Source organism: Saccopteryx leptura, chromosome 1 (assembly GCF_036850995.1).
Source record: "Saccopteryx leptura isolate mSacLep1 chromosome 1, mSacLep1_pri_phased_curated, whole genome shotgun sequence".
Lineage (NCBI taxonomy): Eukaryota > Metazoa > Chordata > Mammalia > Chiroptera > Emballonuridae > Saccopteryx > Saccopteryx leptura.
Genome location: NC_089503.1, coordinates 251420857 through 251447998, shown reverse-complemented (window position 1 = coordinate 251447998; position 27142 = coordinate 251420857). Strand labels below are relative to the sequence as shown.

General features: G+C 46.6%; 1 protein-coding gene and 1 non-coding gene across 6 annotated transcripts in view; one reads left to right on the top strand and one right to left on the bottom strand.

Moving 5' to 3' along the window:
• The first annotated feature begins 10913 nt into the window (after positions 1-10913).
• SMARCA4 (SWI/SNF related, matrix associated, actin dependent regulator of chromatin, subfamily a, member 4) overlaps positions 10914-27142 on the top strand; it is a 97188-nt gene continuing 80959 nt past the window's right edge. For all 5 annotated transcript variants that reach the window (XR_010746643.1, XM_066346040.1, XM_066346033.1 and 2 more), the window contains exon 1: positions 10914-11209. The gene's annotated coding sequence lies outside the window, so the exon portion shown is untranslated. The remainder of the gene's footprint in view (positions 11210-27142) is intronic.
• Positions 16065-16168, bottom strand: LOC136390227 (U6 spliceosomal RNA). Its single transcript, XR_010748659.1, has one exon. It is a non-coding gene; the product is annotated as a U6 spliceosomal RNA (small nuclear RNA).

Below are 27142 nucleotides of genomic sequence, written 5' to 3'. Positions count from 1 at the left end.
CCCACATGCACCCCGACTGGGATCCAGCCAGCAACCCTTGTCTGGGGCTGATGCTTGAATCAACCAAGCTATCCTTAGCAACTGAGGGCAACACTTGGACCAACCAAGCTATCTTCAGAACTGACACTTGAACCAATCAAGCCAGTGGCTGCAAGATGAGAAGAGAGAGAGAGAAGGGGAAGAGAAGCAGATTGTCCATTCTCATGTGTGCTCTGACTGGGGATAAAACCCAGGACTTCCTCACACCAGGCTGATGCTCTATCCAATGAGCCAAACGGTCAGGGCCTTATTTTCTTTTAATTGAAATTATTGGGATGACTGGTCAACAAAATTTTTTTTTCTAATACTCTTATTTATTTATTTATTTTAGATTTTATTTATTTTTAGAGAGAGTAGAGAGACAGAGAGAAAGGGAGAGGAGACGGAAGAATCAATGACCATATATGCCTTGACCAGGTAAGACCAGGGTTTTGAACCAGTGATCTCAGCATTCCAGGTTGAATCTTTATCTACTGCGCCACCACAGATCAGGCTGGTTAACAAAATTATACAAGTTTGAGGTGCACAATTCTACAACACATCTATACACTGTATTGTGTGCTGCCCCCCCCCAAGTCAATTCTTTTTTTCTCTCTTTTTAAAATTTTTATTTATTTATTATTTTTTAAATTTTTAAAATTTTATTTTTTTGTATTTTTTTTTCAGGCAGTCCTTATTTTTTATTTTTATTTATTTATTTATTTATTTTTGTATTTTTCCAAAGCTGGAAACGGGGAGGCAGTCAGACAGACTCCCGCATGCGCCCAACCGGTTTGCTCCAGTGGAGCCTTGGCTGCGGGAGGAGAAGAGAGACAGAGAGGGGGAGGGGTGGAGAAGCAGATGGGCGCTTCTCCTGTGTGCCCTGGCTGGGAATCGAACCCGGGACTCCTGCATGCCAGGCTGATGCTCTGCCACTGAGCCAACTGGCCAGGGCCTGTTTTTTTGTATTTTTTTGAAGTTAGAAACGGGGAGGCAGTCAGACTCCCGCATGCGCCCGACAGGGATCCACCTGGCATGCCCACCAGGGGGCAATGTTCTGCCCATCTGGGGCGTCGCTCTGTTGCAACCAGAGTCATTCTAGGGCCTGAGGCAGAGGTCACAGAGCCATCCTCAGCACCTGGGGCAACTTTGCTCCAATGGAGCCTTGGCTGCGGGAGGGGAAGAGAGAGACAGAGAGGAAGGAGAGGGGGAGGGGTGGAGAAACAGATGGGCGCTTCTCCTGTGTGCCCTGGCTGAGAATCAAACCCAGGACTCCTGCACACCAGGCCGACGCTCTACCACTGAGCCAACCAGCCAGGGCCCCAAGTCAATTCTTCCATCACGATTTATCCCCTCTACCACCTCCTCCACCTCCCTGCTCATCTACAGGCAATCTCCACACTGTTGTCCATATCCATGAATTTTTTCTTTTTTTTTAATGTTTATTTTATTGATTTTAGATAGATAGAGAAAAGGAGACAGGAACATCAGTCTCATATGTGCCTTGACCAGGGGGCTCCAGCTGAAGACCATGTGCTTCAAGCCAGTGACCATGGGCTTCAAGCCAGCAACCTTTGGGCTCAAGCTAATGACTATGGGATCATGTCAATGATCTTATGCTCAAGTTGGCAACTCTGTGCTCAAGCTGGTGAGCCTACACTCAAGCCAGATGATCCTGTCCATAGTCAAGCTGACCTCGTGGTTTTGAACCTGGTACCTCAGCTTTTCAGGTCAATGCTCTATCCAGTGTGCCACCACTAGTTAGGCCAGATTTGTCTATTTTTTATTAAAAATTTTTTTTGACCTGTGTTGGTACAGTGGATAAAGTGTCCACCTGGAAAGCTGAGGTTGTCAGTTCAAATCCCTGGGCTTGCCTGGTCAAAGCACCTACAGGAAGCAACTACTATGAGTTGGTGCTTCCTGCTTCTCCCCCCACCCCTCTGTAAAAATCAGTAAGTAAAAAAAATTAAAAAAAAATTTTTTTCCAGGCTTATCCATTTTTTTTTTTACAGGGACAGAGAGTGAGTCAGAGAGAGGGATAGATAGGGACAGACAGACAGGAATGGAGAGAGATGAGAAGCATCAATCATCCATTTTTCGTTGGGACTCCTTAGTTGTTCATTGATTGCTTTCTCATATGTGCCTTGACCGCGGCCTTCAGCAGACCATGTAACCCCTTGCTTGAGCTAGCGACCTTGGGTCCAAGCTGGTGAGCTTTTTTTTTGCTCAAGCCAGATGAGCCCGCGCTCAAGCTGGTGACCTCAGGGTCTCGAACCTGGGTCCTTCCGCATCCCAGTCCGACGCTCTATCCACTGCGCCACCAACTCGTCAGGCAGGCTTGTCCATTTTTTAATTGAGTTGTTCATTTTCTTTTTCTCTCGTTCTCTCTCTTTCTTTTTGAGAAAGGCAGGGAGAGAAAGAGAAAGAGACAGGAACATCGAGCTGCTTTTTTTTTTTTTTTTTCCTTCATTTTTCTGAAGCTGGAAACGGAGAGACAGTCAGACAGACTCCCGCATGCGCCCGACTGGGATCCACCCGGCACGCCCACCAGGGGGCGACGCTCTGTCCACCAGGGGGCGATGCTCTGCCCATCCTGGGCGTCGCCATGTTGCGAGCAGAGCCACTCTAGCTCCTGAGGCAGAGGCCACAGAGCCATCCCCAGCGCCCGGGCCATCTCTGCTCCAGTGGAGCCTTGGCTGCAGGAGGGGAAGAGAGAGACAGAGAGGAAAGCGCGGCGGAGGGGTGGAGAAGCAAATGGGCACTTCTCCTGTGTGCTCTGGCCGGGAATTGAACCCGGGTCCTCCGCACGCTAGGCCGACGCTCTACTGCTGAGCCAACCGGCCAGGGCCCGAGCTGCTTTTGTATGTGCCCTGACCAGGGAATTGAACCCGCAACTTCAGTGCTCCAGGACAACACTCCAACCAACGGAGCTATGCAGCCAGGACTTAATTTTTATTGATTTTTAGAGTGACAGAGAGAGGAAGGGGAGAGGGGAAGGAAGCATTTGTTGTTCCACGCAGTCATGCATTTTTTGGTTGCTTCCCATGTGTGCCCTGACCAGGGATCAAACCTACAACCTTGTTATTTCTGGACGACGCTCTTAACCGACTGAGCTAACTGGTGAGAGCCAGAGTTATTCATTTTCTTATTAGTGGAGTTTTTTGTTTGCTTGTTTGTTGTTGTTTTTTTGGCAGAGAGAGAGTCAGAGAGAGGGACAGATAGGGACAGACAGACAGGAAGGGAGAGAGATGAGAAACATCAATTCTTCGTTAGGGTTCCTTAGTTGTTCATTGATTGATTTCTCATATGTGCCTTGACTGAGGGCTACAGCAGACCAAGTGACCCCTTGCTCGAGCCAGCGACCTTGGGTCCAAGCTGGTGAGCCTTGCTCAAACCCGATGAGCTTGCACTCAAGCTGGTGACCTCAGGGTCTTGAACCTGGGTCCTCCACATCCCAGTCCGACACTCTGTCCACTGCGCCACCGTCTGGTCAGGCTTATTAGTGAAGTTTTAAGATTTTTTTTTGGTTTATTTTGATTACAGTCCTTCATCAGATATGTCTTCCTATTTTCTCCCAATTTATAGCTTATCTTCTCATTCTCTTAATGATCTTTGCCTTTCATTCTCGGCAAGATAGGAGCCATTGGAAGGTTTTGAGCAAAAGAGGGACATGATGGAACTGAAATTTTAACTATTATTTAATATCTAGTTAAGGTGAGGTTCATATAACATAAAAATATTTAAAAATGAACAATTTAATATTTTGGAATTCACAACGTTGTGGAAGCACTACCTCTATCTAATCCAAAATATTTTCATTGTCTCAAAATAAAACCCTTTACCCATTAAGCAGTTACTTCTGTTACTACCCCCTTCCCCTGGCAATCTGCTGTCTCTATGTATTTTCTGATTCTGGATATTTGAAATAAACAATCATACAATATGTGGTCTTTTGAGTCTGACCTCTCACTTAGCATATTTTTGAGGTTCATTCATATTGTATCATGTGTTAGGATTGCATTCCCTTCCATGTTTAGATATTCTACTAAATGTATACCACAATTTGTTTATTCATTTATTGAGGAACAACTGGGCTGTTTCCACTTTTTGGCTATTGTGAATAGGGAATCAATAATAAACATTTGTTTACAAGTATTTGTTCAAAAACTTGTTTTCAATTCTTTTGGGTAGATACTTAGAATGTAGATTTCTTTTTTTTTAAGGTCACAAGACTGGAAGCCAAAGGGCTGACTTCAGATAGGGGCCCAAGGTCTGAGTCCTGGAGCAGTTAATTATTAAGAGGTCAGTATGAAGAGAAAGAAGCTGTAAAAGACCCCAGGAAGGAGTAGCAGATTGGGTGGGAAGAAACCCAGGAGTGTGTGGTGACTGGAAGCCAAGAGAGGTGATTATTTTAAGGAGAGAATGTGGCAACTGTTGCCAACAGGTCATAGTCAAGATGAGAGCAGACCTCTGGATTCAGGAACAGGGTAGGTCCTTGTGACCTTGGCAAGAATAATTTCAGTGGACTAGGAAACATCCAAAAACAGCAAGTTTAATGGAAATTAGAAAATACCTAGAGAGATATAACACATTCATGGATAACTTAATAGTATTAAGATGGTGATTCCCTCAAATTGGTCTACAAATTCAATGCAATAACAATCAAAACCCCATCACATTTTTGGGTAGAAATTGACAAGATAATGCTATTGATAAAATTTACACAGTAATGCAAAGGACCTACAGTAACCAAAACAATCTTTTTTAATTTTTTTTTTTTTTCTGAAGTGAGAAGCGGGGAGGCAGAGACAGACTCCGCATGTGCCCAACAAGGATCCACCTGGAAAACCCACTAGGGGGTGATGCTCTGTTGCAACCAGAGCCATTCTAGCGCCTGAAGCAGAGGCCTCAGCGCCAGGGCCAATTTTTGCTCCAATGGAGCCTTAGCTGCAGGAAGGGAAGAGAAAGAGAGAAGGGAAAGGGGGAAGGGTGGAGAAGCAGATGGGTACTTCTCCTGTGTGCCCTGACCAGGAATCGAACCTGGGACTTCCACACGCTGGGCTGACACTATACCACTGAGCCAACAGGCCAGGGCCAAAACAATCTTTAAAAAGAACAAAGTTGGCCTGACCAGGTGATGGCACAGTGGATAGAGCATTGGACTGGGACATGGGAGGCCCCAGGTTCGAGACCCTGAGGTTGCCAGTTTGAGTGCAGGCTCATCTGGTTTGAGCAAGGCTCACCAGCTTGAGCCCAAGGTTGCTGGTCACTCGGTCTGCGGTAGCCCCCCCCCCCCCCCATCAAGGCATATATGAGAAAGCAATCAATGAACAACTCAGGTGGGACGAGGAATTGATGCTTCTCATCTCTCTCCCTTCCTGTCTGTCTGTCCCTCTCTGTCTGTCACAAACATACCCCCCCAAAAAAAAAAACCCCACCAAATTTGGAGAATTACCTATTTAAGACTTATTTTAAAGCTACATAATCAAGATAGTGTTGTTTTACCACAAGGGCAGACCTATTGATTAATGAATAGAAGAGAGTCCAGAAACAGAGTCACACTTAAAACAATCAACTGATTTTGACAAAAATGCCAAGGAGATTCAATGGGGAAGCAGGTAATCTTGAACAATGGAATATCCCTATGGAAAACCATAAACTTCAACTTAACTTTATACCATACACAAAAATGAACTTGCAATGGATCACAGGATTGTTCCCAACAGGTATTTTATCCTTGAAACAGGTTTCTTGATCCTTCACTGCCAGTTTCCATGTCCCACTGTTGTAGCTGCAGTGAAAGCTTGGGTTCACTTTTTTTCAGGGTGGGGGAGGGAGTGAGATGAGAAGCATCAATTTGTAGTTATGGCACTTTAGTTATTCATTGATTGCACCTCATATGTGCCTTGACCACAGGGCTCCAACTGAGCCAGCGATGTTGGGCTCAAGCCAGCAACCTTGGGCTTCAAGCCAGTGATGTTTGGCTCAAGCCAGAGACCATGGGATCATGTCTGTGATCTCACGCTCAAGTTGGTGACCCCATGCTCAAGCTGGTGAGCCTGCATTCAAGCGGATGAGCTTGCATTCATGCCAGATGAGCCCATGCTCAAGCCAGCAACCTCAGGGTTTTGAAACCTGGACCTCATGTCCCAGGTCAATACTCTATCCACTGCACCACCACTATGCTAAAATTTAGTTCACTTGAGTTCCCTCTTGACCCTCCTTTTTTTTAAAAAAGATTTTATTTATTGATTTTTAGAAAGAAGAGAGAGAGAAAGGGGGAAAGGGAGGAGCCGGAAACATCAACTCATATCAATAGTAGTACAAATATTGATCGATTTGCGACCTATGCAACTTACAACCATTCGACTTTACAACCACAATTGCTAGCCATGACTGCTCCACGTTTGGCAGCACAAGCGTTGCCCAGCTGGGTGTATGACAGTGCGGACCAGCTTCCGGCAGCACTACCATCTCCGCGTGCACCATTTCAACTGTTATCCCAGACTTGGTACAGCAATTTGTGTTTTGTGTCTTGGGTATTTTTCATCAAACCCCTCCCAAGATGTCTACCAAGAGGAAATTGTCTTTGTCTGCGCCTCAGCCTGCCAAGAAGGAAAGAAAGGCCATTGATCTCGACTCGAAAATGAGCGTGGGCTCATCTGACTTGAGCATGGGTTCACAAGCTTGAGTGCAGGGGTGCTGGCTTGAGCATGGAATCGTAGACATGACCCCATGGTCGCTGGTTTGAGTCCAAGGTCACTGGCTTGAGCAAGGGGCCACTCACTCTGCTGTAACCCCCTGGTCAAGGCACATATGAGAAAGCAATCAATGAACAAGAACGAAGGAGGAAAGAAAGTGAATGTGATCGCACGTTTATGAAAAAACCAACTCTGGTAACCCCAACTGCTGCCTCAGATGACGACATCAACAATCCGCAGCCAATAAAATGTTTCCTACATGTTTATATATTTTGATATGTTTTGCAATTGAGAAAATGTTTCCTATGGAATTTTTTACACCTGTATTTTGTATTTTTGTATGCACCTGTACTTTGTAATTTTGTATGTTTTGCAAATATTAAACCAGTTGTACTGGTAACAGTGTTTTACTTAAACCTGATGAATGTAAAAATAAGTAACAAAATGGTGTAGAGATGATACAAATGGCATAAAATGAACAAAGAAAATTATGACATATAACAATAATGAAAGAAAATGATAAAATATGACTTAAAGATTTTTATAACATCATTCCACAGTACTGTACATATAACCTACGACCAAATCGTGTTACGACCAGTCTGTCAGAACCAATCGTGGTCGTAAGTCGAGCATTAGTTGTAGTTGCTTCTCGTATGTGCCTTGACTGGGAAAGCCTGGGGATTTGAACAGTGATCTCAACATTCCATGTCAATGCTTTATCCACTGTGCCACCACAGGTCAGGTTTGACCCTCCTTCTTTACCTCAGGCCCATTCTTCCAATTTCTTTATTTTTTTTTAAGTGAGAGGGGAGGAGATAGAACGACAGACTCTCACATGTGTTCCAACCAGGATCTACCTGGCAACTCTTGTCTGGGGCTGATGTTCAAATGAACCGAGTTATCCTCAGAGCCTGAGGCCAATGCTCAGACCAGCTGAGCTATACTCAACTCCTGGGGCAGACACTCGAACAGGTCAAGCCACTGGCTCCAGGAGGAGAAGGAGAAACGGGGGGAAGAAGCAGATGGTTGCTTCTCATGAATGCCCTGACTGGGGCTTGAACCTGGGACATCTGCATGCCAGGCCGATGCTCTATCCACTAAGCCAGCCAGCCAGGGCCATTCTTCCAATTTCTATCCATTCTTCCTCCAACTTTATCTCTACTACCTCCAGTCTAGCGCAAGCCACCACTTGCCCCACCCTGGAAAACTGCTATGGCTTAAAGGGACTCCACACTTCTCCTTCCTAGCCAGCCCAGTCTCCATCCAGCAGCCAAAGTGGCCATGGGATTCTCCTGATTAAAACCTGTCTACTGGTTCCCACTGTGGTCCAGAAAAAGCTGAAGATCCTCATCACAGCCCACAAGGCCCAGCCTGGTATGGCTGTTGCTGACCTCCTTCTGAGAGTCACATGGGCCTTCATCAATTCCCATGCTCTTTTCCCTCTTTGGGGTCTTGGCACATCCTGTTTCCTCTACCTTGGCTTGTCCTCCTCTTTGCTGTTGCTCATCTTTTGGGTCTTGATATAAATATCTCTGCCTCAGAGAGGTCTAGCCAACTCCTCAGTCCCAGGAAGGTCCCGTCTTATGACCTTGTCACATCTTTGGCTTTCCTTCCATTGACTTAAAATTTTCCTATGGAGGTGGGAGGGGGAGCACAACCGTGCCTTTCCCTTCCTCTCCCAAACCCTCCCCGAGCACATTACCTTTGCTTTTCTCTCTTCTAAGTTCCAAGGACCCTCTTTTGCTTCTGTAACTTGTTTCCCAATCCTACGCAGTCCACTGGCTCACTTCTACTACTTTTCTTTTTTTTAATTTTTATTTATTTATTTATTTATTTATTTATTTATTTATTTATTTATAGAGAGAGGGATAGATAGAGACAGACAGACAGGAACGGAGAGAGATGAGAAGCATCAATCATCAGTCTTTCGTTGCGACACCTTAGTTGTTCATTGACTGCTTTCTCATATGTGCCTTGACCGTGGGGCTACAGCAGACCCAGTAACCCCTTGCTCGAGCCAGCGACCTTGGGTCCAAGCTGGTGAGCTTTTTGCTCAAGCCAGATGAGTCCACGCTCAAGCTGGCGACCTCGGGGTCTCGAACCTGGGTCCTTCCGCATCCCAGTCCGACGCTCTATCCACTGCACCACTGCCTGGTCAGGCTCTACTACTCTTCTAAATAAACTTTCTCCGAAAAAAGTTCTTTTTCTATTGTGTTTTAGTGTGATCAACATGGGAGACAGTCAACTGAACTAACTCACAGACTATCTACTCTGTGGGTAGGAAACTGCCTTCTCACTGCATCACTGCAGGCCTATGACAGCTCAGTGCTCAGCATGTGAGAGTGCTTAAGAAATATTACTTGAGCCTGACCAGGCAGAAGTGCAGTGGATAGAGCGTCAGACTGGGTTGTGGAGAACTCAGGTTCGAAATCCCGAGGTCGCAGGCTTGAATGTGGGCTTATCCAGCTTGAGCACAGGGTTGCTGGCTTGAGCGTGGGATCATAGACGTGACCCCATGGTTACTAGCTTGAGCCCAAAGGTCGCTGGCTCAAGCAAGGGGTCACTCACTCTGCTGTAGCCCCCTGGTCAAGGCACATATGAGAAAGCAATCAGTGAACAACTAAGGTACCGCAATGAAGAACTGATGCTTCTCATCTCTCTCCTGTTTGTCCCTATCTGTCCCCCCCTCCGTTAAAAATAAATAAATAATTAAATATTACTTAAATAAGAGAGACCAATGTTCAGACCTCACTGACCCATTTTCTGTGCATTACTCAACATTACCAGCTAAAGTTTAGAGAACTATCATGGGGCCTTGTTTTCATGGATTCCTCATAATTAGCCCATGGAAGTGAGAACTACTGTTTCCATCTTACAAGTGAAGAAAAAGAAGTAAAAACAAGTACCATAAACTTGCCTGGCACCCCCAGCTACTAACAACAGTGGAGTCAGGTTTTAAATCTAGGTCTTTCTAACTCCTGCATAGATCTTACCTTCTGCTCTATGCTGCACATGACTCATCTTGGATTTGGAAAGACTCAACAAGCTAATGCAGGTATGATACATACTCAACAGACAGTCTCTATTATTCTTTCAATTAAAAAAAAAGGAAGTATTTAGTATGTGGTGAGTGGAGGACCACACTAGATCTGAGTATTCACTAGTGACTAAAATTAACATCTTTGTCATCTAAGTTGAGGGCAGGGAGACAGACAATAGAAATAGGGTACCAAAAAATATGAAGATAGGTAAAAGGAGGCAGTGACCAAAAAGGGAGAGATGCTTGAAGCAGTGAGTCTGCTGACACCTGAAAAGTGAGGAAGGAAAGGCCTGAAAGAGGTAAGGGTAGGGACAGTCACAGGATATGGAAATTGACCTGGAGGACTACACTGGGTGGGCGCTGGAGATTCTTTCAGAACACAGAAGAGACCGTCTATAGGCTCTGTGTCTTCACACTCAGAACAAATCTCTCCCTCACTGCTTTCATGTCTTGACTCAACAAGACATGAAAGGCCTCCTGAGCGAGGCCTTGCCTGGCTACCCCATTTTAAATTTCTATGACCCGCCATGTCTCCATCCCAATATAATGTATTTTACTTATTTCTCTTGCCTCTAGCCTGCCTCCCCCATTAGATCGTGACCGCCACAGAGGCTCTGATTTTTGTCTGTTCCGAGCTGCAGGATCTGCGCCTGGGACATAGTAACAGATCAATAAATATTTGCTAAATTAACTAATAGCACTAGGTATGCTTAGCAGAAAAGGCAGCCACGGTAGAGGGCCCTTGGCCCCGCCAAACACGTCCCACCATCCGCAAACCAGGAGTGAAAGCGATTCTGCAGCCCACGTTTGGCTGACCCTACTCAACTTCTGTTCAGCCTCACGCATGACCTCCCCTCTGGTCCTATTTCCGAGTCTCACGACCCTTCTCCATCCATTCCCCACAGACACCACCTCTTCCCCGCCCCATCCCCCAAACTCCTACCACCTCCATCTCTACCACTGCAGTGGCGACCGCTCTGCGCACGCTCGGGGGCGTGGAGACGCGCGGCGTCGGAAGACGAAGACCCCTGTGCGTTGGCACAGGACGGTCCCAGACAGAGGTGGGAGGTGCGTCGGAAGCTTTACTGCCTCTGGCCCCGCCTATCTTCCCTGGGCCCAGGCCGACGCGCATGCGTGCTGGGAGCGGAAGAGCGGCCGGGCGCGCGCACTAGGCCGGGCGGGCGGCGGAAGCAAAAGGAGCCGTCCGTAGAGGGGTGGGTAGGTGGGGAGTCGACGAGTGCACGCGCCGCGGGGGCGCGGGCGGTGTGTGTATGTAGGGTGGGGGGAGGCCAAAGCGAGCGGGCGCGTGCACGAGGCTTCACCTCGTTTGGTGGCAGCGGCGGCGGCTTCTTTGTTTCGTGAAAAGAGGCGAGACACCCACTCTGCCCCTGGCCCAACGCGGAGGGGCGGGGCGGCGCCGGGAAGACGACGGTGCAGGCGACTCCCGGTAAGGAACGCGGGCCTAGGGGGGAGCGCGGCGCGGTGCTTGGGAGGACGGTTTGAATGGAGCTGGGGCGCCGAGGGGGGAGGGGGCGGCCGGCGCCCGGAGCGGGGCCGGGGTACGGCGGCGCCTGAGGGTCAAGAAGCTTGGCCGGCACGGCGCGCGCGGGGAAAGCTACAGTGTAGCAGGCCGCGGCGGCTGTAGTATCTGCGGACTGTGGTGTGGGGGCTGGTTCCGCGTGGAGGCCGGGCGCGCGCTCTCGCGGGGTTCTCCGGACAAAGCTTGCTGCTCCCCTCCGCGGGCCAGGGCCCCGGCCTCATCGTGATATCCCCGGCTGCTGCAACAATAGCCAGGCGTCGGGGATTTTCAGGCTACGTTCTAACGGGTCCAACCCGAATGTTGCCTTTTTGGCGAGGTTGCAGTCGCGGCTCAGTAGGAAAAAACCCTGATGTGTGCTCTGTCGCCTGGACGCGAGCATTCGCAGCTCCCTTGGGTTAGCCGACCTAAAATTTTATTTTAAAAACCACGTATTCTAGATTTTCAAGGAAAGGTAAATAACTCACCTTATCCCTTGCAAGTAGTAGTGACTTCAAAATGTTTGCCCTGATTGGGGGTGGGGGATGTCAGCAGCAAGTGGGGTAAGACCAGGGGAACTGTTTTCTATTGAAAGCACTGTTTTTGTTTTGTATCCTTTTCTCTTCCTGCCAGTTGATTTTCCAGATTAACGTTTTTATTTAAAACGTGGACCTTTCAAGAAAGTGTTTTGTGCCAGCCTTGAGGAACACCGGTTTTTATATTTTACCCTTCAGTGAAATCTTTGGGAAAGTAGGAGATAAGTGTAAGAGGCACTTTCCAGGAATTTGAAACAAGTTTTCAGTTTGAATTGATAGACTGTATTAGTGTTTGATTTCTGGCGCTTTTGGTCACTTCGCTATGTGACTTTAAACAAATAATTTAATCTATCTGAAGATCTTAGTTTCCTCCTTTGTGAAATGGGAATAATGTTACATATGGAGCTGGTGAAAGTCTGTAAAATGGTTCTTGTGGGTGGGAAGCACTGTTAACTGTTCGGTCCCATCTCCATTGTTCAGCAAATATCCAGTTGAGTCCCTACTGGGTTTCAGGTGGTTGGAGGTTGGATCCCCTGAGGAGTCTCGCCAATCATTAGGGTTACTGGTGGTAAATGTGGAAACAGCTCCTCTTGGCCTAGCATTTAATCCTCACATCTCTCTCTGTGAGAGGAATGTAGTGGATTCCCAGGGGAGTGGTGTGAGCCAGAGATCCGGAAGGCTATGTGTAAGAGGGGGCTTTTACACAGAATGAGGGAGGATGTCCAATCTTGTGTTTGATTGCCCTGTAACAATCATTGTTCCCTCTGCTACACGGGCACATTCATTGCCTTGATCCTCTCCTGTGTAGAAGTTAGTGCCAGTTTGTAATTACACTTCTGTTCTCTGAAGGCCATCAGAGCAGGGGTTGTGTCTCCTACAGTTAGTTCCCTGGGCCTGGCACATGGTAGGCTCTTAGCAAACATTTGTGCAATGAATGAAGGGCCCTTGGAGGGATTGAGTGAACATGTGTGTGAAGTGCTTGCAGGATTGGGGTGATTGTAAGCAGTAATCACTAGTTACTATTGTTGGGTTTTAATGTTCCAGGCCATCGTTTCCTAAAACTCATCTCCCTGGGAAGGAGGCAGTAGTTAATATGGGATGGTGGCAAGGAGTATTGGTTCTGGAATCGGACCTCCTGGATTCACACCCAGCTCTCTAAATCTTAATTTGACTTCAAGCAAGGCAGTTACTAGTGGGTTTTCTCACTTGTGAAACAAGTATGACAACAACACCACTTCAAGCAGTACTTGAGAGGGTAAAATGCAATAACATGGATATCTTTTTTTATTGTCGGAGAGAGGGACAGACAGACAGAAAGGGAGAGAAATGAGAAGCATCAATTCTTCATTGCAGCACCTTAGTTGTTCATTGATTGCTTTCTCATATGTGCCTTGACTGGGGGGCTACAGCAGAGCGAGTGACCCCTTGCTCAAGCCAGCAACGTTGGCCCACGCTAGTGACCTTGGGCTTCAAGCCAACAACCATGGGGTCATGTCTATGATCCCATGCTCAAGCCAGTGACCCTGTGCTCAAGCCGGCGACCTCGGGGTTTCAAACCTAGGTCCTCCGTATCCCAGATGGACACACTATCCACTGCACCACCTCCTGGTCAGGCAACATGGATATCTGTTTAGCATACTGAAGCACCTGGCATATGAGTGGTTGTCTTCTAATATTTAGTCTTCTAATTGGGTTTAAAATCAATGCATACATAATTGTAAAAGTAACAAGTGTTTCTTCAGGTGTCATCTAAAATCATTTTGTGTCCAACTCTTCAGGAGATTTTGACCTTGCAACTTTTGAGTCAGGTGGAGGATGACATCAGAGCTGTGACATCATTAGTGTTGAGGTCTCCAAACCTTTTCTATCTGTGAAAAGCAAACATACGCTTTTTTTTTTTTACAGAGACAGAGAGTCAGAGAGAGGGATAGACAGGGGCAGACAGACAGGAATGGAGAGATGAGAAGCATCAATCATTAGTTTTTCATTGCGAATTGCAACACCTTAGTTGTTCATTGATTGCTTTCTCATATGTGCCTTGACTGCGGGCCTTCAGCAGAGCGAGTAACCCCTTGCTCGAGTCAGTGACCTTGAGTCCAAGCTGGTGAGCTTTTGCTCAAACCAGACGAGCCCACGCTCAAGCTGGCAACCTCAGGGTCTCGAACCTGTGTCCTCCGCATCCCAGTCCGACGCTCTATCCTCTGTGCCACCGCCTAGTCAAGCCCATACGCGTTTTTATTTACATACATTTGCTACTCCTTGTGGACTCGCAGGACACTGGGAGGTAACCCTAGAGCAGATGTGGGAGGATGGGAGGAATTAGATATTTTGGGTGAATGTCTGGTGAAATCAACATTCTGCTTATGAAGAAACACTTCCAGGGGAATTTCTTCGCCAGGGGCTCTCCAGTCAGCCACCGTGGATTTGACTCCTGGCTTTGCCACTTTCTTTTTTTGCCTCAGAGAAATGGAAGTGACAGTCCTTAGATGTGCCAGCTGATTTTGGCCTTGGTTATCATCACTCTGCTGCCCTGGTGCATTAAGAATAGACTGAACACAATGTGAATGGTGCCCCCTGTGCAAGAAGTGGCTCAAGAAGGACCCATTCGCACTGACCACAGACAGAACAATGTGAATGGGAGTTGTGCAAGAAGCGGCCCAACCACTCATTCCTCATTCATATAGCGAACAAATTTGCATTGAGTGTCTGCCATGAGCCAGGCAGTGCTGGGGGCTGGCAGTTCAGCTTGAGCAGGCAGACAAGGGCCCTGTTCAGGTTAGCTCACATCTGTCTCCTTATTTGCAGAGGGCAATAGCAAGAGTACCCACCTGGTAGTGTTGCTGTAAGAACTATACAAAAAAATGACAAATATAAGTAGCTTAGAAGGGTGCCTGGTGCATAGTGGTAAACAATTTGTAACTGTTGACATGTGTTAGGATTCCTGAATATCTTGGGTACAGAATATATTTTTGCTCAGTTGTAACCATTCTATATGTTTTCAAAGTGGTAATGAAGGAGTTAACTCCTCCACTTTTTCTTAATACTTAAAAGTTGTGTGCTTTTCTTTTTTTTTCAGAATTTTTTTTTTTTAATTTTTATTTATTCATTTTTAGAGAGGAGAGAGAGACAGAGAGGGAGAGAGAGGAGAGAGAAGGGGGGAGGAGCTGGAAGCATCAACTCCCATATGTGCCTTGACCAGGCAAGCCCAGGGTTTCAAACCGGCGACCTCAGCATTTCCAGGTTGACGCTTTATCCACTGCGCCACCACAGGTCAGGCAGTTGTGTGCTTTTCAATTTCACCATAAAGTGTTGGAAAGGGAGAAGTGTATTTGGTGGCTTGGTTTTTGAGAAATGTCAAGCATTTATTGTTCATTTCACATATTTTCTCATAACTTGTAATATTGATTGGAATAATTCAGAACAAATTGAAGTTTAAAAAAACCTTAGAATTAAAGGGATGTGGAAAACTTACTATAAAAGGGAAGTAACAGCTGGTGGAATATGGGGGGAACTGTTTTAGGGGGAACGTGTCAGAATTGAGTCTGAGGCCAAATGGAGAGCTGCCATTGCTGTCGACTTTGTAGACAGCATCCCAAAGAAGTATTCAGCTCATGATGTCTTGGTTGGAGTTTTCTGTTAGCTGCATGCTGCTGCTATTCATTTTTCAGGATATGGATTTGATGGGCATGAGAAATGAAATGCCTGTACTCACCTTCCTATTCAATATATGGGTAGGGCCTAGAGCAGCGGTTCTCAACCTGTGGGTCGCGACCCCGGCGGGGGTCGAACGACCAAAACACAGGGGTCGCCCGGGTCGCGACTCACAGGTTGAGAACCGCTGGCCTAGAGGGAAGCACCAGGTATAGCTGGGTTTGTGAGGAAATCAGATTTCACAGGGTAGAGGAAAAGGAGGGGATGCGTTGATTTCTCTTCAGTCCTCACAGGGCAGGTGCTTTCTTTAGAAAATAGGTACATGTTAGGGGCACAGTCCCTTGCTGGCCCCTTCCTGGCTTTTGCACCCCCAAGTGGCTTGCCGAGCTTTGCTTTGAGACTTGTTTACTTTGCTAAAAGAACATGTCTTTATTTTTGCGCATAGACACTGGTCACTGAGCACCGTCTGAGTTTTGCTCAGTTGGAAGTTCACCAGCTGTGAGTGTGATAAAGGAAGATTGACCCTGTTTTTAGTAGCAGTGGCCTCTAAAATGGTTCCTTGGGCTGGTTTAAGTTTTTTATTTTTTTAAAATTTTTTTAAAAATATGGAACGCTTCACGAATTTGCATGTCATCCTTGCACAGGGGCCATGCTAATCTCTGTATTGTTCCAGTTTTAGTATATGTGCTGCCGAAGCGAGCACTGGTTTTTTAACTGGCAGGTTGCACCCCACTGGCTCAGGAAGCAGGTGGCCAAGTGGCAGTTGCTGCTTCACCTGTTACTGTGGGAGATGTGAGGTGGCAGGATTTGATGCGTGCCAACCTGACTTGCCCTGAGAGCCCCAATAAAGCGGCACAGTGGTGATGTCCTTGTTCTAATGATGATGCTGAAGTGCAGCGGGCTGCTTGCTAGACCCTGGGAGCTGCCTCTGGTCTTGGTGCCTGCTGAGTGTGTTTTCAATTACAGCCTGGACTGCTGGTGCACTGAGCACCCTTGCCTGTCTCCCCAGAACACCCTCTGCGTGCTCCTGCCTGTCGAGGGCTTCTCTTTGCCTGCCCTCCATACCCTTTCAGGCTCTCTTCCTCATTGCTTCTGATCCTCAGCTGGATCAGTTACTTAGACCTTGAAGTGACATAGACACTAGGTAGAACTCTACCTACTTGCATGACTTTGGGCACATGACTTAATCCTTCTGACCATAAAATCTCCTGTCCTCCCGTAGTCTCTTCATTTGTCAATCTTGAACCAAGACAAGTTGGGGCTGAAACCCATCCTGGCTGGCTTTGCCAAGCTTGGTTCCATGCCTGGGCAGCCCCAAGTAAGGGGCACTTTTTATATTTCAAATGACATTTGCTAGTTGAGGCCCTGCTGGTCACCTTGGTCATCTGACTCTTCTCACTCCCACATGTGTTCTGTCAGCATGTCCAGAGAACTCTTCTTAAAGTGTCATCAGATTGTGTCACTGCCCTGTGTAGAACATTCCAGTGGTTCCACATCTACCTAGAATAGACCCCTACCGTTTCCCCATTGCCCTCAAGGGCTGTGATCTGCCCTCCCAGCCCATCTCTGACCTCATCTGCCACATTCCCATCACCTGCACCACTCCAGCAAGATCCCACCCCAGGGGGCCTTTGTACTTGCTAGTCCCTCTGCCCATAGATAGCCACGTGGCTCCCATTTCACTTCATGTCTCTGCTCAGATATGTTCCCATTACTGAGACCTTTCCTGGCCACCATGATTGAAAGCACCTCCTGTCAGCTTGAGTGTTAGCTCTGCTTGATTACTTTTTCATAGCATTTCAACTCCTTACATTATGTGTCCTAGTTATTAGTGTGCTTGTCTGCATTCAGTTACCAGTCCCACTAGAATAGGGACTGTTTTTACTGGATGCCCAGTATCTGCAACCCTGCTTAGCCCAGAGGCAGTTGGTATTTGTGGTGGCTTGGAGGGCGTGTCCCAAGTGATACTCAGCAGGGAGGAGCCATGCCTCCCTGCCCACTCTTGCACTTTCTGAGCTTCTCCAGCCCTTTCCATGGATCATTTGTCTTGCTCAGTGTTGAGTATATAAGAGGCCATAATAGACCCAGCAGTGAGTCATGACATCCATCTGGGCTTGACCAACCTTAACAGGAGCGGGGTCAGGGAAGATTTATAAAGCTTGTTGCAGTTACTTGATGTACATTTGTGTTGGACCAGGTTGTGACTCTAGGTCACGGTCCAAAGAGTTTAAAAAAAAACATCTAGTGAATAGCTAGGATAGTGTTTGTATTCTTTTTATTTTTTAAGTGAGAGGAGGAGGGTAGATAGTGAGGTAGACTCCCACATGCGCCCCAACCAACTGAGCTATCCTTAGCACTTGAGGCCGAAGCTTGAGCCTGTCAAGCCACTGCCTGCGGGAGGCGAAGAGGGAGAGAAGGGGGAGAGAAGCAGATGGTTGCTTCTCTTATGTGCTTTGACTGGGAGTCAAACCCAGGATGACTATACACCTGGCCAATGCTCTTATTTACTGAGCAAACTGGCTAGGACCAGGGTTTGTATTCTTGAAGTATAGACAGTACACCTCCCTGACAGATTAGAGTGTGAACTCAAGGCAGGAAACCAACCTGATTGTGATGTCTTCTGGCATGTTGTGTATGACGAGGTGCTCTTCAGTGGTTTTCAAGTGAATGAAAAAACTTTTTAAAGGAGAAGGGTGGATTCCAGTGAATAAAATTATATATAATTCCTAGTACTAAAAATAATGCTTGGTAAACAATTCAGCATGCCTACCTTTTAGGTAGAACTGAGAAGACATTGTATTTGATCATGACATGACTTTTTTCTGAGATATATTCTATTTTATTGTTATTTTTTCTTTTGAAATATATGCATTTAAATATAGGGCAAGGTTTTGCCCCATAAGAATATTGCAAGGAAAATGCTACTGGACACACAGTGATGGGGAAGCACAGTTCTGGGAATAAGCCATTTCCAAGGGGTCCCTAAGTCCAGAGATGTCCTGCCCCTGCTGCTCTTCCAGGTTCATGGGCTAGTCAGATGTGGACGGTATTTCTTTCTTTTAAATTTATTTATTGATTTTAGACAGGAAGTGGGAGGGAGAGAAACAAACATCGATCTGTTCTGGTATGTGCCCTGACATGGGAAGAGGAGAGGCGGGAGAGGGAGAGAGAGAGAACAAACATAAACATCGATCTGTTCTTGTTCGTGCCCTGACCAGGGATCAGACTCCTAACTTTTGCTTAGTGGGATGATGCTCTAACCAGCCGAACTATCTGTCCAGTGCTGGAGGATTTTTCTTAGTAGATTATTAGGATTATATATATTTTATACAATCTTTTTTCTTTTTTTAAGTTTTTTTAAGACTTTTTTAATTTCAGGAGAGAGAGAGAGAGAGACAGAGAGAGAGACAGAGAAGGGGGAGGAGCAGGAAGCATTAACTTCCATATGTGCCTTGACCAGGCAGACCTGGAGTTTTGAACCGGTGACCTCAGTGTTTCAGGTCGACGCTTTATCCCACTGCACCACCACAGGTCAGGCTATTTATTTATTTATTTAGTGACAGAGACAGAGAGTCAGAGAGAGGGACAGGTAGGGACAGACAGGAAGGGAGAGAGACGAGAAGCATCAATTCTTTGTTTTGCAGCACCTTAGTTGTTCATTGATTGCTTTCTCATATGTGCCTTGACCCGGGGGCTCCAGCAGACTGAGGTGTGACCCCTTGCTCGAGCCAGCGACCTTGGGCTCAAGCTGGTGAGCTTTGCTCAAACCAGATGAGCCCACGCTCAAGCTGGTGACCTCGAGGTCTCGAACCTGGGTCCTCGGCATCCCAGTCTGACACTCTATCCACTGTGCCACCACCTGTCAGGCTATTTATATATCTTTTTAAATTTATTTATTTATTTATTTATTTTTTACAGAGACAGAGAGTGAGTCAGAGATAGGGATACACAGGGACAGACAGACAGGAACGGAGAGAGATGGGAAGCATCAATCATTAGTTGTTTTTTTTTCATTGCGCATTGCAACACCTTAGTTGTTCATTGATTGCTTTCTCATATGTGCCTTGACCGCGGGCCTTCAGCAGACCGAGTAACCCCTTGCTGGAGCCAGGGACCTTGGGTTCAAGCTGGTTGGCTTTTTTTTTTTTTCTCAAACCAGATGAGCCCGCTCTCAAGCTGGCGACCTCAGGGGTCTCGAACCTGGGTCCTCTGCATCCCAGTCTGACGCTCTATCCCCTGCGCCACCGCCTGGTCAGGCTATTTATATTTTTAATGTAAGGAATAGGGCTGGTTTTGTCTAACCACCATTGATGGGTTTGAGCACCCTGCCATGACTTGACTGCAGAATTGTATCTGCTAATTAAACATATCTGCGAACACATTTCTCCACACCCCCCAAAAACAGCAGATATACTGGGCCAGCCTGAAATACATATAAGACTGTTTTTCTGGCAAGATGAAAAAAGAAGCCATAATCTCAGCAAGCAGTTATTAGAGCGTCCAGATTGCTTGTCAGCTTCCCGTCCTGCTACAGTGCCTGGCCACCAGGCTTCGTTTTTATTTATAAGACAAAAAGCAAGGGTGTTAGGAAATAAGAAACTAGACCTTTTAATCCTCTAGCAGACTGGTTCCGCATTTGAATGGCGATAGCCATTTTTATTTTAAATGATAATTTTGATGAAGTTGAAAGTAGATGGAAAATAATACAGTCTCAATTCCTTTCATCTTTCTCTTTTATTTCCACAAAGGCACTTCCTGGACATCTTTTCTGGGTATTTTATTTTCTGAATATTTTTCTACCTAGGTTTTTTTTCTCCCCTCAGAAGGTATTTTCAAAAAATGTGATTACAGGGGGAGGGATAAAAAAAAATATGTGATTACAGAAGTAATAGATGGTTATTGTAAAAACAAACACACACAAAGAAAAAACACTAGAAATCTCTGATATGGAAAATGTAAGTTCCCCACTGTACAGCTCCAGAGAGAGCTGCTGGCTGCTGTGACAGTTTGGTGTATATTGGCTTCTATTTTCAGATTAAATGCATATAGAGTACAGTCTATCCTTACACAATGTGGGTGGGGGGTTGGAGTGCCCCCCACATACACATTTGAAAATCTACACATGACTTTTGACTCCTCTAAAACTTAACTACTACTAATATTTTTTTAAGACTTGATTTATTCGTTTTAGAGGAGGGAGGGAGGGAGAGAGAGAGAGAGAGAGAGAGAGAGGAGGAGGAGGAGGAGCAGGAGCAGGAAGCATCAACTCCCATATGTGCCTTGACCTGGCAAGCCCAGGGTTTCGAATGGGCGACCTCAGCGTTCCAGGTCGACATTTTATTTACTGTGCCACCACAGGTCAGGCACTAATAGCATACTGTTGATGGGAAGCCTTACTGATAACATAAGCAGTCAATTAGCACATATGTTGTATGTATTATATACTGTATTATATATAATAAAGTAAGCTAGAGAAAAGGAAATGTTATTAAGAAAATCATAAGGAAGAGAAAATACATCTACAGTATTTATTGAAAAAAATTCTCATGTAGGCTGACCAGGCGGTGGCACAGTGGATAGAGCATCAGACTGCGATGCTGCTTTTAGTGGTGCCATAACTTCTACAGCATGGATTGTGTGGGGGTCCTGGTTGTTTGGCAGTTGGGGTGCTTCTCAGAGAAATCAAGACGACTTGCCCAAGTCCCTTCCAGACCCGTTGGCCCCGGGGAATCTTGGAGTCTTGTTTTCATCCCATAGCCTGCTGCTGAACATCTTAGCTTTCAGCCTTTTGATTACTGCCCCACATAGTTTTATTTCCCATCACATTCCTTCAGGTTGCCCCCTGGATTCCTAGGCTCTGTTCCTTCTTATGGAGCTCCAAGTGCACCCACCCCATGGGCCACACCCATCTCACTTAGGCTCACAGGTACACATGCTAGTGGTTTTGCTGTTTTGACCCCTACGTCCCCTTGTCCTTCATTTTTTCTCATTTGCTTACATGCAGTTGTCTGGTGTGAGATGGATTTCAGTGTGTGTGTGAAGTTGCCCTCAGTTTCTCAACCCAGACACCAAGTGACTTCTCAGAGAGGGGCTTATTATGGTAGTCCAGGCAGCACCATGAAAGTCACTTGAAACCCTCAAGGCCTTAGGACAAACTTGGGGACCCAAGGGATTTGCTGGAAAACCCAACTCTTTAGTTTCTTATGTAGAAAGGGCAGGGATGTTTGATGTTGAAGTAAGAAGGAATGGGTAAATGGGTGGGTGCGGGGGTCCTTGCCATCAGATATCACCTGGTTGATTCTCTCTGGCCCCTCTGGGTAGGCATCTTTCTGGATTACAGTGTACCGCTTTCCACACCCTATCCAGCCCTCAGCAGGGCCAGTCCCACCCCTTTCCCTCAGGAAGGGCTGGCAAGCTGAAAGGAACTTGATAATGGTTGAGCCCATTGCTTTGTCACAGTGGAAACCAAGAGGGCAAGGGAGAGTTTACAGCAGCCCAAATCCTGCCCATTGATTGCCAGGCCAGACCTTGTTTGCATGGGTCTGTGCTGGCATTTGGGCAGCCTCTGCTTCTTTTTTTTATTTTTATTTATTCATTTTAGAGAAAAGAGAGAGAAAGAGAAGGGTGGAGGAGCAGGAAGCATCAACTCCCATATGTGTGCCTTGACTGGGCAAGCCCAGGGTTTTTTTGAGCCGGCGACTTCAGTGTTCCAGGTTGATGTTTGATCTACCGCGCCACTGCAGGTCAGGCAGCCTCTGCTTCTTTTTTTTTTTTTTTGTATTTTTCCGAAGTTGGAAACCAGGAGGCAGTCAGACAGACTCCCACATGCACCCGACCGGGATCCACCCGGCATGCCCACCAGGGGGCGATGCTCTGCCCATCTTGGGGCATTGCTCTGCTGCAACCAGAGCCATTCTAGTGCCTGAGGCAGAGGCCACAGAGCCATCCCCAGCGCCAGGGCAAACTTTGCTCCAGTGGAGCCTTGGCTGCGGGAGGGGAAGAGAGAGACAGAGAGGAAAGAGAGGGGGAGGGGTGGAGAAGCAGATGGGCGCCTCTCCTGTATGCCCTGGCCGGGAATCGAACCTGGGACTCCTGCACGCCAGGCCGACGCTCCACCACTGAGCCAACCGGCCAGGGCCAGCCTCTGCTTCTTAAATGGAGAAGCAAGCCTGTTGTCCTGAGCACTGAGGGACCGGAGCATTAATCAAGGTTTAGTCTGTAGGAAGGCTAATTTAGGAAGCAAATTCTCCAGAGTGATTACTTAATATGTGGCTAATTTACTCATTTCTGTATGGGGAAAGGAGGGTGGAAGCACTTAATCTGTGTGACATTTCTAGGACAGTAGTGATAAGGAGTAAGCAATTGCTCAGTGAACATTAGGACCCTTGATTTCATCAGCAGTTGGTAGCCCTTCCTGCCTGTGTGTGCCTTGCATGTGTTAGTTCATTTGATGCTGGCTGTGACCTTTGAGAGACTGGTCTCAGCTCCAGCCTACAGAAGAGGAAACAGGCTCAGAGAAGTTACTTATACAGCATCATGTAGTTGGTACGTGGCAGTCCATGCTCAGAGTCTGAGTTGCACTGTGACCTTGGCCTTGTGACCCCATCTCCTCCACTGACCTGCTGTGTGGTCTTGAAGCCTCAGGGACTTCTGTCAGTGGGACCAATGATAGTTCTTTTGTATAGTATGGTGGTGCAGGCTCGGTGAGGACATCTTAGTCCTTACCACCAAATGGGCCCACAGCTCTGCCTCCCTCTCTGGCTGAATCTTCCTTCCTGTGATTTCTTTCCTTTCCTTTCTCTCTTTTTCTCTTTTTTTCTCTCATTGGTTTTATAGAGAGGGATGGGGGAGTGAGAAGTATCAACTTATAGTTGCTTCACTTTAGTTGGTCATTGGTTGCTTATCATATGTGCCTTGACCAGGCAAGCCCAGCGTTTCGAAGTGGCGACCTCAGTGTTACAGGTTGGTGTTCTCTATCTACTGCGCCACCACAGATCAGGCTCCTTTCTGTGATTTCTCTGTGACTGATACATCCTCAGCAGTTTTAAATCACTAGGGGCAGGGACAAATCGTAGTCCCCTTGGATATTAAAATATCCCTTCCCTTTCTGAGTCCCATCACCTTGAGGTAGTAGAGGAAAACCTGTTTCCTCTGCTCACATTTCTGACACCAAATATGGATTTTCCACACCAAGCAATTCTCCACGTGTTTCTGCTGACACTAAGTGTCCTACAGTTCAATTCTGGCACTAACTGGAGTTGGTGCATTCCCCACCGCATAGGGCTCAGGCCCATAGGGCACCTTCGCAAGTTACGCACACTTCTTTCTAACTTAGCTACAAATCAGGGTTTCCCATACTTGCATCGTCAGTTTTGAAAATTCACCCAAACAGCTTATAAAACTCAAGGAGACATTTACTTATGTTTACCAGTTTATTATAAAGGATACACATGAACAGCCATTTTAAGAGATACGTAAGGTGAGGTCTGGAAGGGTCCTGGGCGTAGGAGCTTCTGTTCCTATGGAGTTGGAATGCACCACTCTCCTGGTATATGGGTATGTTCACCAACCCAGAAGCTTTCTGAAACATGTAGGTTAGGTTTTATGGAACTTCTATCACGTAGGCATCCCTGGAGGGAGGGGGGTAGGGCTGAAAATTCCAAACTTCTAACCATGATTTGGTCTTTCTGGCAACCAATCCCCATCCTGAAGCCGTCTAGGAGCCAATCAAGAGAAACCTCATTTGAACAAAAGACACTTATATCATTCAGGAATTCTAAGGGATTTTGGAGCTATGTGTAAAATGATCCCCGTAACTTAGGAAATTACAAGGATTTTAAGCTCTCTGTCAGGAACAGAAAGTACATAGAAACCAAATACATATTTTTCATTATGTCACAGGTAGACAAAGATTTCTTAAACAAGATCCCAAAACCATTAACCATAAAGGAAGAAACTTGATAAATCAGACATCATTAAAATTAAGAACTTCTGTTCATCAAAGGACACTGTTAAGAGAGTGCTTAGCAAGTCACAGACTGGCATAGGGTGATTGCAACCACTTACTGCCAATAAAATATTAGCAAAAGCGGGAGTCTTTACAGAAGTGGGTATCTTGTGGCCAGTAAAAATATAAAAAGGGACCCTGGCCAGTAGGCTCAGTGGTAGAGTGTTGGCCTGGCGTGTGGATGTTCTGGGTTTGATGCCCAGCCAGGGCATGCAGGAGAAGCGCCCATCTGCTTCTCCATCCTTCCCTCTCCCTTTTCTCTTTTCTCTTTTCTCTCTCTCTTCCTCTCCCACAGCCAAGGCTCCATTGGAGCAAAGTTGGCCCAGGCACTGAGGATGGCTCCATGGCCTCTGCCTCAGGCGCTAGAATGGCTTGGTTGCAGCGGAGCAGTGTCCCAGATGGGCAGAGCATCGCCCCCCTAGTAGGCTTGCTGGGTGGATCCCGGTCAGGTGCATGCAGGAATCTCTCTGCTTCCCCACTTCTCACTTCAGAAAAATACAAAAAAAACGCCAACAAACCACAGAAAGGTGTTGAACACCATTAGTCACAAGAAAAATGCAAATTAAAATCATAAGATATTCAGGGTACATTTTGTTGCTGGGGAGGCTGTGGGCAATAGGGTGTCACCTGGGCTTTATTTCTAGTGACTTATGTCCATCCCCAATTTGGTACTAAGATGTGATAATTTATTATCTCTGCAAGTGAGCTAGGCTCCAAGATGTTCTGCAGACTAGATGGGATTAGGGTCTGGCCCTGCAACCTCAGCACCAGTGAGAATGCCATGGCCCTGGGGACACTTGGACACTTGCTCTGGAGCAGAACAGAGAGAGTCTTCAGTGAATCAGGATAGGGGTAAATGGGTGTCTCTGAGGCCTATGGAAGCAGGGTTGGGACCAGAGGAGTGAGCTGAGGGCTAGGGTGGCCTCCAGGTCCACCGCCTGAGGACCTCTGCGCACCAAGCTCAGAGTGTGCTTTCTCCTGGTTTCCTCCTTACAAACTCAAGCCACCTGTTGGGTGAACTGCTGGGTGGTCTTCTTCTTGACCAGAGTCCCACCAGGATCCAGGCTTTACCACAGTGGTAGCTCTGATGCTACAGCTTGAAGTCACTTGGTGACCCCATAGATGTGGGTTTATGAGGCCTGAAGTTACCTTCTCCTCCAGGCCAGCACCCAGGGTACCTCAGCCTCAGTGCGTACCTCAGCCTTGGTACTGGGGTACCCAGTGTTAGTTCTGTGTAGCACTCCACAGGAGTTCCCTGTTACACCACGTGTGCCCTGTGTTACTGCTGCCTCAACCACGTGGCATTCTGGCTTCGTTTATTTTTAGTGTCTGTGCCTTTTGGTTTTAGTATGTTTGTTTCCCGATGAGCTTGAGCACTCTGTATATTGGCATTCACCTTCCAGCCCCCTGGTCGAAAGTGCATCTGTGCCCCATAACTGGTGGCTCAGGCTGTGGGCTGTGCGTACTCGTGCACGCAGTTGGTGGTGTTGGGCCTGTGCTGGTGCAGACACTCGTGAGACTGACTTGTATTTCCCACTGTTATTTTTATTGTCCAGAAATTTAACTTTCCAAATAGTCAGAATTGTTGAACTTTTACTTTGTAATCTCTTCACTCCGTCAGTCCTTATTAAGTAAGTGTGTTCCCTATCTAAGGTGGAAGCTCTCTTTGCTTTCTACTGGGTTCTGGGTTCCTGTGGCTGAGTGTCCATGTGGTCTCCAGTTAAGACCATGCTGCACAGACTGCTACATTACTTCCCAGCTGCCTCCCATACTCATCATGATGCCTTCTGTCCTGCTGCCTGTTGGTAACTGTTTTCTCCTGTAGTAAACATCTGTCCTGACTCATAAAAGAAAAAAAAAGTCATAAAATATACACCCACCAGAATGGTACAAATTAGAAAGACTGGAGCTTCAGGTCGCGGAGTCTGGGAAAGGGGCAGCAGGTACCGTGTCCAACTGTGAAGGTGGCAAGCAGAAGCAACCCAAGAATCAGGCCAAGGAGGAAGATAAGGCATTTGAGCAGAAGGAAAAGGAGGAGCAGAAGGACTAGAGGAGCTAAAAGCGAAGGTTTCAGGGAAGGGCTGGGCCCCCCTGGCCACAGGTGGAATGAAGAAATCTGGCAAAAAGTGAGAGCTGTTCCTTGTGCCTAGGGCTGTGATGATTCTGAATTCCATTCCTGTTTGAACATCTGGATTCCCTGCCAACATCTGTTGCCACCTATAGCTAAAATATTGTCTTGGAGCCTGTTGTACATTTAAGAATAAACTTTTGTAAAAAGTAATAATCAGATAGTGGCTCCTCTCTTTTATTTTTTTCACTCAGCCATTTCAGCCTTAGCTGTGAGGTCAGAGTAAATCCAACCTGGAATCCTGCCAAAGTGTGTTTTCAGCCTTTGTTCTATCCCAAATTCTGTACCGCCTGGAATTAAACTATTTTTGGAAAAAACAAAACAAAACTGACACCACCTAGTGTCAGTGTAGATGTAGAGGAACGCTCACCCGCAGCTGGGGTAGAGCAGTGTGGAGGAGTGTAGTCCTAATTTGGAAAACTAGCAGTATCTGCCAAAACTAAATTTATGCCTTTCTTATGATCAGTAGTTCTACTTCAAGAAAAATGAGTACTCATTTCCCCCAAATGACATTTTCTTAGCTTTATTTGCACTATCCCAAA